We start from the raw sequence: 18,225 nt of genomic DNA, 5'->3' as shown, positions 1-18,225 counted from the left end.
TAGCTTCAGGATATAATCTGCCTCCGTAGGAACAGAACTGAGTCATGATCCCTAAATCTGTCCTCTCTAAGTGGAGACATCTCTATCTTGATGCTTAATAGGGAGGGAGTTAATAAGGTAAACTGTTCCACATGACAATGCAAACAGTATTCATGAAGATGGCAAAGTCATCACTATAGATCACTAAAACGTTATTTTAGGTGAGAAATGTATTAATTTTTCATGTATTCGCTGGGATATAGAAAAAAAAGTTTCCATGGTGTTCTATTTTCTCTTCTCTAATGACTTCAATCAGACTATTTAAGGCTGTGGTACAATCTTATCCCACCTGGAAAACGTTGGCTGCCTGAGCACACTGCCTGCATTGGCAGGTGGTTCTGCCTGCAGCGTCTCTTGGCGTCCTTGCCAGCCCATCATCACCCCTATGCTGGGGGCAGCATTTGAAAGTCCCTTTCTAGTATGTCAGGTCCCTTTCCTAGTTGACCCATAACTGTCAGGACATCACCAGACAAACAAAACTTTTTCAAGAATTTGATTGGCATTTTTCAAAGTCCAGAGGAGTCAAATGCTTCAAATGCTTCAAAAATTATTTACAAGAAAGAGACATAAGCATAGAGAATGGGAGTCTTAGATAGAGAAGGGCAAAAACTCAGGAGGGGCAGACGGGCTACCCAGTGACAACAAGAGGGGGACACGCTGCTGGTTGTTTAAAAATGGGCTCTTTACCCTTTGAGGGGACCCGCCACCTAGCTCCCAAATAATCCCATGGAGACTTAGCTTTACTTATGAATGCCCAGTCTTAACCTGGCTTGTTTCTAGCCAGCTTTCCTTATAGCCCATCTACCTTTTGCCTTTGGACTTTTTCCTTTCTCTACTCTATATACCTTCCATTGCTGGTTGTATAGCTGGGTGGCTGGTGTCTTCTCTCCTCCTTTGCTTGCTTCTCCCTTTCACATTCTTCTCCTTCTATTTATTCTTTCTGCATGACAGCCTTGCCTATCCTTTCTCCTACCTAACTATTGACTGTTAAGCTCTTTGTTAGACCAATCAAGTGTTTTAGAGAGGCAAAGTAACACAGCTTCACAGAGTAAAACAATGCAACAGGAAAGAATGCAACATATCTTTGCATCATTAAAACAAATGTTCCACAGCATAAACCAATGTAACATATTCAACTAATATTCCATGACAGATGCTTCTTCTGCATAGACTAGGGAGATGTTGGGAAGGAAGACAGAGTAGGGTCAGAGCCCAGAGCCAGCTCACCTGAAGGAAGCTGGATGCCTGGAACAATTAACCAGTAGGAGATGGAACCCCAGAGGAAAGAGACTTTTCCCCAAATAGCAACTTGGCACATACAGAGAAGAGAATAAACATCCTCCCAACCAGCACTACACACTGGCTAAACCCATCCAGAAACCAGGCTATACAGAAGCCTTTAGATACAATATTCATAGGTCCATAGATTCCTACCCTGAAAGACAGTAGAGCTGAGGAAGTGCAAGGAATGACTCAGAGGAAATCTAAGCCCAGGAAGAGATCAGTTCCCACACAAGGCATTGCACCCTGTGGTGACTTTCTATTGCTTCAGTAGCATCACCGGGCTCTTGCAAGCCTGTCTGTCACACCTTCTCCAGTACTGCGGGGGTTGCAAACCACAAAGTCATTGTGCTTCAAAACTGACTCTTTATTAAATATACTTAACTTAAAAAGCAAGAGGTGTTCTGTATCTGTATTAAGCACCTAAAGTAGCTAAGGAATTGTTTCTTTCCATGGGGAAATACCTCCTATGAGCCACATCTATGGATGAAGTAATAAACAGCTTAATCAACTGGGATAGTTCCCACTTAGTGCTGGCGTGTCCTTGATGTGGTTATCCATTTTAGCTACCCTTAAATTAAAGCAGTTTTACTCAATCTCTTTACACTAATTCTTATCATTTTCTTGTTTTCCTCTGCCCCAAGGACATTCACTGCATGAATGAATGAATAAATGAATGGTTGAATGTATAGAGAGATGAGTGATGGACGGCTGCTGCTTGTAATAATTATACCCAAGATGGAAATGTTCCTGAGCTTGCTTTTTGTGATAATGGAGAACATGAAGTGTTCAGGATGCAAAATGGGGCCCTCCTCAGTGTCATAGCTTATCTTAAAACCATACTTAAAGTGTCCGATTTGATCAAAAAGATAGCCATCATTGAGGCATATTCCATCACAGGTAAGGACAGGTGTTTAGATATATCTTCTCCCCTATGTAATAAGAAAGCTGTTGCCTAACTCATTCACATTTTCTCCTTTGTGTTCTCATTGCTTTTGCACTAAAGCTTTGAAATACAGAGAGAGAGAGAGAGAGAGAGAGAATCACTCTATGATATGTCCTATTTTAGATTTGAGCTTTTATGACTTAATACATGATTAATCTTTGATTCCTTAAATACAGTTCATTTTCCTTAATAAATCTTGCAAGTTCTTTGAAATATTCTATAAAATAAAAGAAGATGAAATACCTTATTTTATGGATAGTTAGCCAGTACCAAATGCATGAAATTAAACAAGTATCCAATATACTAAAAGTAGTTCAAAACCTTTTGCCGACTACTTGGAGATGAGCAGTGCTTAGAAATCTGTTTAAGCCCAGCACTTGGGAGGCAGAGGCAAGTAAACCTCTGTGAGTTCATTGCCAGCCTGGTCTACAAAGTGAGTTCCAGGATATGCTCCAAAAGCTACACAGAGAAACCCTCTCTTAAAAAGCAAAACAAAACAAAAAATCTGTTTGAAATAGCTCCAACTGGAACTATTGCAGTATCCCCAAAAGTTCAAGATTCAAAACTATTCTGTAAAAATAGCATTTGAGAAATAATCATTTACATTCTTCCCTTCTTTGCACAAAATGGTTCCTGCCAATTAAAATGTGATATGCTATATTAATATCTTCAAAGTATGTATTTATAAGAGTTATAGTATAGCTTAGCATAGATAGATAAATAGGTGATAGGTAGATGATAAATTGATACATACATATATACATGCATACACATACATAGGTAGATGATAGATACATAGATGATAAATAGATGGTAGATACATACATACATACATACATACATACATACATAGGTAGATGATAAATACATATGTACATAGATAGATGATAAATAGGTGCATAAATAAATGATAGATACATAGACAGATGATAGATAGATGGTAGGTATGTAGCTGGATGGATGGATGGATGGATAGATAGATAGATAGATAGATAGATAGATAGATATAGATGGATGAATGGATAGTTAGATGACAGACTGACTAACATACCCATGCATTTACAGAACTTCATTTCAGAATTCTTTGAGGCAGGAATCAATTATCTTAGGTTGCTGAAATACAAATATCTTTCACAAACATAACTTGACAAAAGCCACTATCATACCAGTTTTCTTTTTAAGAGAGACTTCTATTCTTACATTCCAGGAAGATCTAAGCAAAGACAGATGCTAACTATGTTAGATTGACAACAACCTAGAAAGTCAAACATGCTTTTCAACATTCATTTTTTAATGAATTCTTTAACTGTATAGTAGAAAATGTCATTTATTTTTCCAAAATGACATCTGCCAATATAAAAACCATTTTAAATGTCAAACAGTACAATGTGTCTCAAGGATCTTCATTGTGATCACATCATGATTTCTTGCTCATCAAAAACACAAAGCTACTACTCAAATTTGATTTTTTTTTTCCTTCAATTAACTTGCCTATGGAGCAGAGTTTCCCCTTTGTGGGCGTCACTAAATTTTTGTATTAAACATAAATATCTAGATAGCTCTTATTGACCCAAATCTTTGCTGGTTTAATATAATGAAGAGATACCTATGCATGAAGTAGGAGCCAAGAGGTTTGAAGACAAACATATTTACATTGTCCATGGGGTCAGATTGGGGCTGAGCTCACCACAGATCTCCAGTCACTAATGTTTCCCATAGTGGATAGAGGACTACTCCCCTGCTTTATTTCCAGACTTTTCCATGAGTCAAAATTTCTCCTAGAGAGCCTCATAAAGCATTATAGATGGTGTAGGCCTAGAGTGTGGCAAGTTCACATGTCTCACAAACTCACCATAGGAACCTGTTTCCAGAAGAGGAAAAGCTTGATGAATCATAACTTCACAGTAATAGATACTTTGTATATCCGGGCTTTAATATTTCAAAGCTTCTCTGTGACTTTTATTTCATTAATCTATTCCCAAATCAATCCATAAGATGTCAAGGATAGATATTCTTCTTCCCATTGCACAGTATTTGGGAGAAATATTAAGGGTTTTCATTCTGTTGCCTGTTCCAGTTACTACAACCACAGCAATGAAAGCGCCCACAACAGAAACCCAGACACTGGCCAGGACTCCCTTCACACCGCTCACCTCCAGACGTCGCCCAGTCTTCCAACTTTACTTTGTATTATAGGTTCTGGCCCATTTTACCCCTCTGCCTTTACATGTATCTGATTCTTCTAACATCCCCTCATTCTTGAGATTAACTTCTTCTAGGGAAATATTTCCTAGAATTTAATTTACAGCCGGCTAGAATGCATTGTCTTTTCTGGCTCCTTTTAACATTCTCAAATCCAATACCTCCTTCAAATGTACATGTTTTGAGACAATCCTTCCTAAGCCCTTTCCATTCCATAGTGTGACTGTGTCTGAGGCACATCTCCACTGGGCTCATTCAATTCAGCACTGGCCTCATCAGGATGTGGGGTCTAACAGCCTGAGCTGATCTACTGAATAAACTTTATTGCTAGTAAATACAGTGACTTTTGTTAGGAAATTTTATGAGAGACGTAAAGTAGGCTTTTGCTAAATTGCCAGGCTCACTGGTGTTAAATGCACCTAATAGAATTTTCTAGAACTTGAAATGTCTGCAGTTGGTGCTTTCATCATTCAAATGGGGGCTGCCCTGAACTCTTGGCTTGGTAGGGGTCAAAGCTCAGCTTCCAAGCTATTCCTAACAAAAGCAGGGATAGGAAGGCCTGACTGGGAAATCTGCCTCTCCCAACTCCTCATCCAGTGCTCTAGAATGCCCTCAGGAAACAGAAAATCAGAGTCCTTCAGTTTGTTGTTAAGATTGTTACATCTTTAGCCCACCTCAAATGACTTGTGTAGTGAAGGGAGATTTGAATAAATTAAATATATGCTTAATTCTCAAGCAATATCCTCGAAATCAAGTACCACGCAATAAGAAAAATTATAAAAGCATAATTAAATCTATGTAGATCATCCTTTTTTTTTTAACCTAATGGCTTATACTAAGAACATCACACACATTGTAATATGTCAGGAATTCTGTCCATGTTATTGTTTTATGTCTTTAAGTAACAACTTACTTTTGATATATCAAAAAGAAGGAAAAACCACTACCTTCTCAGCCCCAGAATCCCAGTACCTTAGAATCATCTGGAAACATTTTCAGATGTGCCTACATAAGGTCCTTCTCCTGGTAACCAACTTCAGTTTCTCCACAGAAGGTCTCATACTATATAGATAAGTCCTAAAGACTCCATAAGACTCTACTGTTAACCCAAAGCAAAGAAGTCCTGTCTTTTGATTCATCATCTCCAAATATCTCAAGCAGATTTATTTATTGGCTTTAAAAAATGTTAAGTGTTTTTTATTAGTGATGCTAAAAATCAAATCCTGGGCTTCATTCACAGTAAGCTAGCACTCTACCATGGATGCACTTCCATAGAGAGGCAAAAACTATTCTTAAAAGAGACATAGTCATGACTCATTGAAATACAAAATAAATCCATGTTGAATGTTTTATTTCCTTCATTGGGTAATAAGATACTACCATTGGCTCAAAGAGAATTTGTAGAACAGACCAAATATAGATGAAGAGGTTGATGAACTATACCTCTATGTTAACACTCTCACTACTACCTGGTTTTGTACATTCTACAAACTAGGTATTTGTTTTGTATTTATATATGGTTGGAAAAGATTTTTAAAGGTATAATATTTTGTGACATGCAGAAATTATATGCAACTCAACTTCAGGCTCCATAAATAAAGTTTTATTGAACACTATCATGCCCTCCTATGCACACTATATATCTAGTAGAGGTTCTTGAGACCACACAGCCTGTTTTGACTAGAATATTTGCTAGTTGGCCTGCTTCAAAAATCTTTTTTTTTTTTTCCAAATCTGTGAGGCAATGAGGAATGCTGACAAAACAATTGCAAAGTAATGCACAACCAGTAAAAATCTATGCAACAATAAAACACAGTGTTGGGACCACTCTTTCCCGAGGAAAAATAAATCATCGTCATCAGATAACATTTGCTCACATGTCTATGGACTGGAAGTATTTGAATCACCATTATTTTTCTTTGGATTATGAAGGTATAAAATGGCTCTGTCAGAGACAATTAAAAGTCCAGCCTCCTCTAACTTAAATGGTCCCCATTTGAGCTGCCAGGTGCTGCTCAGCAATTCACTGAACAGATGCTAACCTTTTGAACTCATGTCAACTTTTTTTCACAATTTTTCCCGACACGATCTAAACTCCTTTAATTTTTTCAGTATTTTAGAGACAGACTTTTAGATCAGAGTTCATTCCATCCTGACTACTCTTGGGACCTGGCCAGATCCCCTTATCCATTTAACAACACATCTTCTCGCCTTGCTGTAGGGAGTTGGCACACACAAGTAACTGACTGCTACAGGACTAACTAATCCTTGGCTCCTATGTGGAGCTCATTTGAAGCCCGACACAGCTATCAGTGGACACATTGCACCGCTGTCAGTGAATCATGGTGCCCACAGAATATCCAGGCTCTGCTCTGGGGGAGCACACATTCTTGACACAAGCACACCCAATAGAGGTATTTCATGGAGGTCTGGCCAATTTCTGAAATTGCAGCTTCCTACCTTCCCAAAAATAAATTCATTAAATCCAAAATATTTACTTGTATTGATTTTCTTTTGCTTGCTATTAAAATTTTAAAAAAATAACTACACAAATATTAAATCGTTGGATAGCTCCTGAAGAGCTGGATAGCCAACTTTATGTTCATGTACATTATTGTTTATTGCAATTAAGGCAACTCTCATTGAGTATACATTCAAAGCCAGGCAGTGGTGGTGCACGCCTTTAATCCCAGCACTTGGGAGGCAGAGGCAGGTGGATCTCTGTGAGTTCAAGGCCAGCCTGGGATACAGAGTGAGTTCCAGGAAAGGCTCAAAGCTCAAAGTTTTTCTCGAAAAACCAAAAAAAAAAAAGTATACTTTCAATATTTTTCATGATAATTTTATGAAAATATTTTGTGAAGTAAACTATTACCCAATTTGTAGAAAATGTTTGCATTTTTTAATTATCTCTTTGAAATTCATGGTCAAACTGTTCTTAGTCATTTTCTGAAGAGACCCTTGAGAAGCCAGGAGGGAGCACCTCCAACGTAGACCATTTGATTTTTACAAATGATCACAGCTTGTGTTTCTCTAAAACACAAATAATTGCACTTGCTAAACTTCTTGATTTCTTCTCTCATACTCGGCTTTATTTATTGACCCTCTAAAGCAAGCCAGGCACTTCTTATCAGCTTCATTTCCCAATCACACACAGCCTTCACTTCTGCATCCCAAAGCTCCTACACCCGCACTTCTGCAGAACTTCATATATTTGCTATTCAATGAGTAATGCTTGAAGTTGCAGGTTCCCTGAAGACAGATGCTCTGTCTGTTACATAAACCACTGGAGCCTCCACAGAGGTGGGCATTTAAATTCAAGCTTGAGTACTTGCAACCTGGACCTATGACTGATGTCTCTCCATGCCTCCGTTTTCCAGCTTTGAAATGGTCATGATTGTATCTTATCTCAAAGAGTTCTTGGGAAAGTGAAATGTTTACAACTATGCCTGGTGTGCTCCAAGTACTTAAAAATGAGAGCTATTATTATGATCTAGTACAGTTATGGACGCAAAGCCACTGGGAAATACATATTTGTTAAATGAATGAATGAATGGCCGAGTGAAGTAAAGTCAGAAAATGGGTCAGACATCCCATCTCAAGGGTTTTGTTTTATTTTCTGTTCAATGCTCTCTTGGATGTACAGAAAGTTTAATTTTAGAAAGAAAAATAAAAGCAACAATATCCTACCAAATTTCTAAACACTGAGTCTCTGTAGAAATGACCCTGGATTAAATGGGGGAAAAAATGTCTTCTCAGGTTCTCACCTTAGTACTTGGCCTTACTTTAAGCTAGGTGTCTATACAATAACTCTAAATATAGCTCTTGTGGTTGATTAAATTACTATTCTATTCTGATACACAGTAGGTGTTCAATAAATGTTTGGAGAATGATTGGTTCAGATAAGTTAAGAATGTAGGTGGGGAGGGAAGGGATTAAGAGCACTAGCTGATCTTGCAAAGAATCCAGATGGTTCCATTCCCAGCCTCTGCACGGTGGCTGGTGGCTAACCACCTTCTCTAACTCCTGTTCCACGTGTTCTAATGCCCCTCTGGCCACTGTGGGTACTGCATGCATGTGATACCCATTTATGCTGGCAAAAACTCAAACACGGGAGAAAAGATAAAATGTGGTTAGTGCAAGGTTTGCCAATTTTGCTTATCTTTTTTAAAAACCCTCTTTTTTAGTTAAATTTTATATATTTCTGTTCTGGTCTTTATGTTTTTCCCTCTATTTTGGGCTTGGTTTATGTTTGCCTTACTGGTTTTACAGTTTATTGTTATTATTTTTCTAGTTTTTGGTGATGAACTTATTACTATAACTTTCCCTCTTAGTATGTCTTTGCTCTATTGCACAGATTTTGATACATTGTATTTTCACTTTCATTTGTTTCAAGGCTGTTATGTCATCCCATTCTAATTTATTTGGTTATTGGTCATTTGAAAGCATATTGCCCAAACAATATGTGTGTCTGTTCTTATAGGCTTTTAGTTTTGTTCTGTGGTGGCCTGAAACATTATTTCAACATTTTTTTAATTCACTGAGTTTTGATTTGTGGCCTAATGTGTAACTCTATCCTGGAGGGCATTCCATGTGCTACTGAGAGGAATTCTCATTCTACTGCTATTGGATGAAATATTTTGTATATCTGTTAGTCTCATTTGCTTTATAGTAGCCTGCCAAACATTCACATATATGAAAACAAAAACTGAAAATGTCAACACCCAGACTTTCTTAAAGTAGAAATTTATTAAAATATTAAAAATAAAAACCACTCATATAACAAGAAAATCAATGTTCTGAGGGCTACATTTAACACATTAATAAGGAAATGTGATGTTATGAACAATTCAAAAGAGATTTTTTTTCCTTTCCTTTTTTTTTTTGTTTTGTTTTTGTTTTTGTTTTTTGAGACAGGGTTTTTTTGTGTAGCTTTGCACCTTTCCTGGACCTCACTCTGTAGCCCAGTCTAACCTCAAACTCACAGAGATCCATCTGCCTCTGCCTCCTGAGTGCTGGGATTAAAGGCGTGTGCCACCACCACCTGGCTTCAAAAGAGAATTTAAAACAATACATAATTATCAAACACAAACGAGGAAGTAAACGTATAAATAGCCATGAAACTTGCCAATGTCTACAGAGAAATAATGATTTCTATTCCATCTGATGAAAATCCTCTGTATTATATGAACAAAAATAATCTGCAAGCCTTCTTAACTGATACCTTGCAAAGACAAGAGAAAGCACAGTGCCTGTCAATCAGGTAACCCTGAAGATGCCCTAGAGAAGACACGAAGGCATTCACGTTTTCTCAATGCTCGTTTTTTAACAAGTATAGTCTACAAGGTATGTTTTACAACTTTTTAATTATCTTTGAATTTTCTAGCAATACAACTAATTGGTAAATTAAGGAGAGATTATATTTTGTGTTGTCACACACAAATGTGAGCGAGGAGTGCTGGCATACACCTGTAATGCAAGCTGTGAGGGAAAACAAACAGCCAGAGGCAAGCTGTGGCAACATTGCATGTTCAAGGTCAACCTGGGCTACGTGGTAAAACCATGTCTCAAAAACAAAGAATAAATATTGTTTCTTAGGGCATTATAATGCCTTTTAAAGCACACACTATACTACTACAAATTATTTCCTTTTATTTCTTCTTCATGTGGTACCACTGCACTCCCTGTGTTAAAAAGTATATTAATCAGGTCATATTCTTGATTAAGATCATTTCAGAAGAGTAAATGAAGTATTTTTTGTATGAAGAATAGTACTGGTTGATTGGGATGGAAACTCCTGGCATGGAGATTAGGTCAATGCAAGTTGAAGTGGTAGCCCCATGTTGGGAATCACACTCCTTTCTGCATGAGCCCTTCTTCCTACTCAATAAATGCAAACACATTTCCTCTCCCAAACGCTTCCCTATAAAAAGGAAATTGACTAGATATCAGAATGCTGATGCCATCCATTTTAGCATATTGTATATAAATTCTAATGTGTTCCTATCATATAAGCATGTTTCAAATTAACTATTCTAAACCCATAGCCAAATTCTTTCTTTACTAAAGTAAAACCCAGAGACAAAATCTGGCAACACAAAGCCCTGTTACATTGGGTATAATGGTGTCTGTGTGGAGTGGTTGTCCCTGCTGCACATAAAATGCCTCCAAATTTAATGACTTAAAGCAACAATAGAAACAAATCATCTCTTCCAGTTCTATAGAAATCTAGGAGAGACTAATTCTGGCTTAGGGCCTTGAATTGGCTCGATGTCAAGATGTCAATGAGGGCTACACTCCTCTTAGGATTTGGTATATATGCTCTGATGACATTACTTCTTAAATGATTTCCTGAGCTGGAGTTAGTCAAAGCCTCAGGCCTTTCTAACATGGCCTCTGCGGTGGTTTGAAAGAAAATGGCCTCACTATTAGGAGATATGGTCTTGTTGGAGGATCTGAGGTGGATGGACCACATGGAAAGGACTGTCAGTGGCTCTCTTGGAAGTTGACTACCTCCCTCTAATATTTTTGTACTTTTCATAGTAATGGATTCAATTTTGTTTAATATTAACCCTTATTGTTTTTTCAGGTGCATATGAAGGTATTAATGGAGAGAAAATATATGATCATTTACTTAGAGCTGGGCTGGAGAAATGGCTCTGTGGTTAAGAGTATTTGCTGCTCATTTACAGGGCTTGGTTCTCAGCACCCATATGATGGCTCATAACCATCGATAACTCCAGTTCCATGGAATTTAATGCCTTCTTCTCATCTCCTTGGGCACCAAGCATGAATGTGGCACACATACATACATGCAGACAAAACATTCATATGTGTAGAAAATTTAAAAAAATAAGTAAATGTTTTTAAAAGAAAGAAAAATAGAGCTAAAAAAAAAAAGATGGACCAGAATTGTACCATGACTATATTATTAAAAATGACTTCAATGCAGATTAATTATGTGGTGCAATGGCTTCATTTGTTCCCAAATATTTGTTCTTTCCAGGAAAAAAAATTATCAAATTCACCAACAAATCAGGATAAAGTATAGCATGGCTCTTTTGCCAAATGCACGCAATTTGTGTATAAGGACTGATTCTAAATTGAAAACAAATAGAGAACACGGTCTTCAGAATGAAGCTAGAAAAGAAGTTGTCTGTGGCTCTGGGCTCTGCAGCAGTGCTTGCTTTATGAGGTGGTGCTTAGCAATATTCCATAGCCCAGCACTTCTATTTAGTGTGAGGAATGTGGCAAAACTAACTTTTGATTCATGATTTAAGAATTCAGTACTTTTTTTAAAGGAAAGAAAGTATATGTTCGTATTTTATTCTCCTGATGATCCCTGGTCAGCAGCACCTCTCCTCCTAGCTTTGGGCTGCATCTTCTGTCTGTTTGATCATTTAGGGAATGATAACTAGACTGATACTTCAAGAACTAAGTACCATCAGACGTACAAAGAATGTAATCAGTGTGGAGTTTATAAAATGCCTTAAGACAAATGAAAAATGATCCAAAACCGTTTGTAGAGCAAACTATCACACCGCAGGAGCCAAATCGATATTTCCTCCCACACCAGCCTCAATCCCATCCTTCAGTTCCAGACACCTGACCAAATTAGTAAGAAAGTGTGGATGAAGTTCCCTGGGATTGAGGAAGGAGATCTTGAACTTAGCAGGTTGATCTTAGGATATTTCCCTTCGGTGGTGGCTCTGCTCAGAACCTTCATTGGCAAATAGAACAGACATGCATTTATCGAGTATAATGTAACATTTAAATATATTTATTCACACATATAAACACTAGTCTGTCGGGGGTTATGAAAACGCACATAACTTAAGGTCAAAGCTATGCATTTAGCTGAAGTTGTAAAAGCTGATTGCATGGGCAATCCAAGACATAATAGAGTTAGTTACATTGATTTCTTAAAGGCAGGCTAAACAATACAAGCTGGGCACACAGGAGGAGAGCAGGCTAACTCAGAACATAGCCTTAAGTGACCTCAAGCATATTATTAACTTGGCTGTAAAGTCTGAAAAAAACTTCTGTTTCTTTGGGATCAAAAGGTATTTTCAGAAAAATGTTATCACCACATTTAATTATTCCAGTTTATGTAAACTGAAAAGATTACATAAATGGAAAACAAATTAGTAGTTGCTGGATGTTGAGGAGGGGATTGGATGAAAGAGAAGTTGGATGACTAAAACAGGGTAGCTTGGTGGTAATCTCCAGGTCATTTTAACATGTTAGTTGACATTGTATGCTGGTTTGGAAAGATTATCATTAAGAGACATGAAGGGAGCCGGGCGATGGTGGTGTACGCCTATAATCCCAGCACTTGAGAGGCAGAGCCAAGTGGATCTCTGTGAGTTCAAGACCAGCCTGGTCTACAGAGCCAGAGCCAGAACAGGCACCAAAGCTACAAAAACCCTGTCTCGAAAAACCAAAAGAGAGACAGACAGACAGACAGACGACAGACAGACACAAGGGGAAAGGAACATGTGATCTTATGTATTAATATCTCCTTTTCTGAAATAAAATTCATTATCATAGTCATCTTTCAGTAGACATTCGATGGTTTTTAGCATGTTCATGTCTTGCAGCCCTCAACTCTGTTTAAATCCAGAACTATTTCATCACTCCCAAAGGAGACCCTGTGACATAAGGCAGCCGCATCTGAGCATTGGGGTCTGGCTTTCTGCATTAGAGAAGCTTGGACTTGAAGCCCATGTGAGTTATGTCCTTCTCAGAGAAGGCACGCTAAGCCCTGAGCCTGTGGGCGACCTTCTTCTCCACAGGACAGAACTGTTCCTCAAAGCAACTCTTCCTCCGCCTTTTTCCCTCTAAGTTGGTGGCTTGTGGGCTGTTGTGCCGGCTGCTGCCTCTGCCTCACACAGCAGCAATTAGTACATGTGCATGTGTGGTTTCAACAGGCACCCCACGGCAGCCACTGCAGCCTCAGGAGAGCTCTGCTGGGAGAGAGCAAGGCAGGCCTTTTGAGTCCGGCTTCCAGGGAGTCAAAAGACAGGTCAAAACAAATAATTACTCTTCTTTCTTCCGTGAGACCATTCTGCTTGTGAAGTCTGGTACTGAGGATCAGGGCTGCTGTTTCCCAGGCTACCACAGAGCCACAGCGCTGAGGGAAACAGGAAAAATAAAAATTACCCCACAGTTCACCCTGAGCGCCGAGATGCAGTCAGGTTTTCTTAATTAAGCATCCCCATGATTACTAACCATTTCTAGTCAGTTTCCAGTGTTTTGAAAAAAATCCGTTCCGACAGCCCACCAGCCTTGTGTCTCTGCCCTGGAGGAGCAGACTGATGGAGGTTGTGTTAATTTCCACAACCGCATTTGATTCTCCAATTATCTCCAAATCAAAAGGGCAATCTCTGTAAGTAGTCAAGTGTGGGATCTCATGCCTCCTTTCTGTGAGGTCTCACACATTTAAAAGTTACCTCAGAACTCAACCATCTTCCTGGCACTCACTCTTCCTCACATTTTTTTTTTTTTAAGAAATCGGTTGTCATTTGTTGGTTTTTTTATTAGTGTAGAATGTGATTAGAGTTTCTTGCAGTGTGATCTCTTCAGCCTCCCCTACCAATGCTTTGGGAGAGTTATAATTCAACTACCATGAAATCAATAGGTAGCGTTCAGCTTATTTCCACAGATGAACCATTCTCTCACTTTCCCTCCTAATTTCCTGCATTTGATCTTAGTTTTCCGTGGTTTAGTGTCGTTTGTACTTGTTGCCAACTCCTCCTGAACATCTCACTACAATTTCCGGTGTAGCATCCACATCAGGTGATGCCTCAGTTCCAAGTTTTAGAGGCTCCCTTCCCTTCTGAGGGAGCATTATTCTCTTGGCCGTGTGGAGGACCCTCACTGGATGTCTCCTTCAGAAATCCCCCTGCCTTTCCCTCAGTGGGTTCTCTGACCACTCTGCCCCAGGTTTCCTCTTGTGCTGTAGAATACATCCTCCAACAATTTTACCATATTAGATAAAACACAAATGCAGACTTTTTTCACTTGCCAATGACACTGTAAAATTATTTTGTAAAAATCTGCACACCGTCATGGGCCTTAATGACATCTGCACTTCCTGTATCTATCTCTTTATACAAAGGCAATCTTTTTTTTTTTAATTTTGAAGATCATTTTATTGGCCATTGAGAGAGAAACCACAGGGTGACAAGCAGCTGGGGAAGTGTTCTTCAGAGAAATAATTTTTAGAGTGTCAGAGCGCACAGGCTCGGGGTTTTAGCCTTTTTCTAGAGAACAGGCAGAAAGGGAGAAAAGGAAAAGGTATGCTTTTTGAGTTAGAATTCCCAAAAGCAAGCAGGCTCAGTAGTGGAGATCTTTGAGCCATTGCCCACATCCAGTCTTTGCCCACATCCAGTCTTGACTCTCCTTAGAATTGCCTTCTCTGTCCTCCAAAAGTTCTCTCTGACTTTTTTTTTTTTTGTAAGTATCTATTTTCCCTCTTTCATGGATTACTGCCTTGTTTTAACTGAATAATCCTAAGAAAGGATGTCTGTGTTGGAAAATGTCTTCAGGTACTATGACCATCAGCAAACTGCAGCATTCAGTGGAGTCACACTGTCCTGTAAGATGAATTGCTAAATGGTTTTATTAATTTAAAAAAAAAAAGAGAGAGCCAGACATTGGGTTGAAAACTTTGAGATCAGAGGAATAGGACAAGCCACAGCCAACCGCACCTCACCAACTCCTCAGCCTCCAGAGAGAGCTACTTCCTGTATACTCACATTTATATGCCTTTCTGTGCCCTGCCATCTTACTTCCTCTCTCTGCCAAGCCACATCACTCTTTCCACCCAGCTCTATCTCTTCCTGTCTGTACAGAGCTCCAGACCTCTATGGTTAACTAGCACTGGGATTAAAGGCGTGTGCTACCATGCCAGGCTCTGTTCCCAATGTGGCCTTGAACTCACAGAGATCCAGATGGATCTCTGCCTCCCAAATGCTAGGATTAAAGGAGTGTTCTACCACTGCCTGACCTTTGTGTTTAATATAGTGACTGGCTTTTTCCTCTGATCCCCAGATAAACTTTATTGGGGTGCACAAATAAAATGTCACCACACTTTCCCCAGGCTAGCAGTCCCTCGAACATGACACTATTGTTCCAACATGCTTCTCCTTTGCATTTGCTCACGGCTGACACCCTCCCCTCCTTTTCCACTGGTTTTGTTTCCAGGGCACCCATCCCCACCGAACACTCTGTATCTTCTGGTATGTTTACTTGGAGGATTCTTTTCCTGACTTCCTCTACTACACAGTAAGCTCATGGAGACTGACAGCTGTTTTTGTTTGCTGATGTGTCTGAACACCTAGACTAGCAAATGGGAAGTTATTGATATCTATTCAGTCATTGAACAAATTGATTAAAAAACACACACACTTTCTATTTCTATAATATGAAAAGGATTGTAATTAATGAGTGGTGTTTCATATAAAATTAAGAACGTGTTGGCTATGCCAACTGAAAATCTAAAAGGATATTAGAAGATCTCTCCTTAGACTGTTTCAATATGAAGTAGGCAGCTGCCTGAGGCTGATGCCCCACAGGACAGATGTGAGCCTTCCTAGTAGCCTTTCCCTTGCACCTCTCCTTCAGCCTGCTCCCTTCTCCTTTCTTTTCATTGAGATACCCACCCCCACCAGCCTCAACATCAGCTGTTGACTTCTCTCTCTTCTGGCTTCAGCTGCCCTGTGTTCATCTGCTTTCCATTGGACCATTTTAACTGTGGCCTTGACTTTGAACAGACCTCCCCTGCCTATCATGTGATGAAAATAACCATTTCCTCTCTGCCTAGGAGCCAGGCTTTATGCTAGTGCCCCACCATGCACAAATACTTTACACCCTTCTGGGACCCACATCCACTCTCGAACGCAGTTATTTTGAGTTTTTTTCTTTTTCACATTCCTGATGAAATAAGTAGCCTTGGCTTTTAGCACTTGACTTCCTATTGTAGCATCTGAAACTTAATAATAGAATAGTCTGTGTCACTGTGATGTCTCATTTTTACATAAGAATTGGATGAAAGCATAACTATCTAAATTAGAAGTCATGGCAAGGCTGGAATAATTTTTCTCCAACTAACTATTGCCTTAGTAGCTTCAATCTTGAGCAAAAGAAAAAGAAAAACAAAAACAAAAAAATAGAAGAATTTTTTATTTTTGAGATTGGGAGAATTCTTAAAGCACATTTAAATAGGGTTCCTAGATTTGGCAAAGAAAAATAAAAGATTATAGTCAAATTTGAATTTTCCATAAACACAGGAGTAAATGTTTTAGCACACAGTTGTTTCAGTTGGTGCTTTATATCCTATCAAGCAGCCCTGCATTTCAACAGCCACCTGTTATGCCAATGAAATTGCTCAGGGAGGTTTGCTGTGGATGTAAAGAGCTTGTCTTAAGATGCCACCAAATGAGGAGGGTAGAAATTCCCTGACTGATGACTTATGGCATGGCCTGTTTTAAGCTGGTTTACAGTCTATACAGTAGTGAAGGTGCAGGTGATGAAGCGCTGGCCCCCAGGAGCAGACAGAAGACATCCGTCATGGCACTTCATGCCTCTGCTCTCCTACCCCTTATCATCTATAGGAGTGCTGAGTGCACATCCCAGGAGCACAGACTCAAAGGCCCTGCTCAAGGAAGTCAGCGCAAACCACAGACAGCACAGCAGTTACTGTCAGTGGACTTACATGGATGCCTTAGCACAGGCTATAACAAAATATCCTGTGCTGAGTGATTGAGCAACAGAAGGATGCCTCTACAGTTCTAATGTCAGGGAAGTCCAAAATCAAGCTACTGTGCAACGGCACTTCTGGTTTGCACGTGGACACCTACTATAGTCTCACTTTGCAAAAGCAGATCATCTCTCTCATATCTGTTCAGATGAGGGTCCAGTACCAAGCCCATCTAATAAGGGCTCACTCTCACAGCCTCCCTCCTTCCCTCCCTATGGCCTCATCTCCAAACATCATCACATTGTGGAATGGGCATTCTCAACATGAATTTGGGTGATACACAAGCATTCAGCTGATAGCAAAAGAATATTTGAATAAAAAATCCAAGTTTATATGCAGGATATCATAGACATCAGCAAATATTTCTGGCAGTTGAGTGAATTATGGTTAGACAAACCCAGGCACTCTGTGATAGGGATGAGAAAAGAGTATCCTTCTCTGAAATGCAAGCATAACTCACCAATAGCCAAGTTTTATTTTAAGAAAGTAATAAAGCTGATATGATTCTGCCTTTCAGACCTGTTTATGTTTCAGTTTTGGTGATTGCACTGTGGTAAATTAGTTGATTGCAAGTCCAAAGATTCGATCTGCGTTCAGACAGACCATTCATCACACTTAGCATGCAGGTTTCAGGAGAACTCTCCCACAGATCTGCCAAAATGCCTCTGGAAGCAATCATAGAAAATTGCCCGCTCTGTCCCCCTAGTCCCTTAAATGCAATCAGTGACTCTGGATTTAGGTTTATTGGGCTACTTTAATAATCTATCAATCTCTCCATCTGAAAGGTTCATATAAATACTTTTTCAGTTCATAAATACTTACTGTTTTTAATTTTGTACCAAAAAATGGAATGGACTTCAGCAGCCTGTGTGGAAGTGACGAAAAGATCGGAAATATTATCAAATACTTTCCAAGTTGACTGTTCAATATAAAGTTCAAAATATGCATCACCTACGCCTTCACATGCTCAGTACCATTTTGCAAACTGTCAACTTAT

At 39.1% G+C, this 18,225-nt stretch overlaps 1 protein-coding gene across 1 annotated transcript in view; it reads left to right on the top strand.

The window, feature by feature from the left end:
- The window catches only part of Impg1 (interphotoreceptor matrix proteoglycan 1), a 101,800-nt gene that overhangs the window by 54,429 nt on the left and 29,146 nt on the right, over positions 1 to 18,225 (top strand). The window lies entirely within an intron of this gene.

This window comes from Onychomys torridus, chromosome 7, assembly GCF_903995425.1.
Source record: "Onychomys torridus chromosome 7, mOncTor1.1, whole genome shotgun sequence".
NCBI classification, from domain to species: domain Eukaryota; kingdom Metazoa; phylum Chordata; class Mammalia; order Rodentia; family Cricetidae; genus Onychomys; species Onychomys torridus.
The sequence above is the reverse complement of the archived record's forward strand: the minus strand, read 5'-3'. Positions and strand labels throughout refer to the sequence as shown.